This window comes from Octodon degus, unplaced genomic scaffold (genome assembly GCF_000260255.1).
Source record: "Octodon degus isolate 3935 unplaced genomic scaffold, OctDeg1.0 scaffold00220, whole genome shotgun sequence".
NCBI lineage: Eukaryota > Metazoa > Chordata > Mammalia > Rodentia > Octodontidae > Octodon > Octodon degus.
In genome coordinates, this window is record NW_004524796.1 from 1938509 (window position 1) to 1939536 (window position 1028).

General features: G+C 34.1%; 1 protein-coding gene across 1 annotated transcript in view; it reads right to left on the bottom strand.

Annotated features, from left to right (window-relative positions):
* The window catches only part of Cubn (cubilin), a 301005-nt gene that overhangs the window by 208919 nt on the left and 91058 nt on the right, over positions 1 to 1028 (bottom strand). The gene's annotated exons all lie outside the window — the stretch shown is intronic.

Consider the following 1028-nt stretch of genomic DNA (forward strand, 5'->3'; position numbering starts at 1 on the left):
AGAAGGGAGGCACAGACACAGGTGACCACTGTGGTTCTCTAGCGTACAGCTTTTTTGTTCTGGGACACTACCACCACAAAATTTATCCCTCTTGTCATACTTATTAAATTTTAAAATTTTTTCGTTTTTCTTCCTTTTTTGTTTTTTTTGTTTTTGTTTTTTTGTTTTAGAGCAGTAGTTTTTAACATTCACCAGCTGGTCAAACTCTATATTTAATAATCAAACTACTGAATCTCCTAGTCCCTTCAAATCTGAGGAAGATTTGAAAATAAGAAAAATCTGGTATGAATGCATTTTTTTGTCTTGTGTTGCTTTTTGCTGTGCTGGAGATCAAATCCACTTGCACGCTTGACAAGGGCTCTACTAGGCAGCCACAGCCCAGGCAGAAACGCATTTTCAGTGTATCTTTAGTTGCATCAAATAATAACCCAAACGGAGAGTCCAGACATGATGGAGCTCTCTGACTAAAAGGTTTTGTGAGAGAATAGCTATGATACTTTATAGTAAGTAAAAATAAAATTAGGGTGTTTAGGTATGCTTTTGCTATATAATCATATTCAGAACAACAACAACAAAAAGAAAAATTGCTGAAATGAAAAGCACAAAGAAAAATATTAAGTATTATGGGTTCTGCTAATGATGGCTAGCGCGCAGAGTAGTGACCACTTACCAAATACTGATTTTACTGTATTTTAATCTATCAAGGATTCATTTTATAAAAGGATACACAGAGTGCTATTTAACTCTAAAAGTAATTTTTTCATGCCAAAAACACAGAAAAATGTCTTTCTCTATAGTCTGCCACGTGTTTTTTACAAGGGAGAAGGAAGGCCAAAGAGAGGTACCATACCTAGTCTACTCTGAGAGGCAAGATAGAACTGTATTGTGTATCTCTAAAACAATTTGCAATTAGTCTGCAGGAGAATGTTATGTACAGTCCGGTTCCCAGGAAGGGAGCTGGACATTTTTTAAATGTGGTATGATAATATTTATTTAGTTTTATATTTGTTTATAATATTTTATAAATA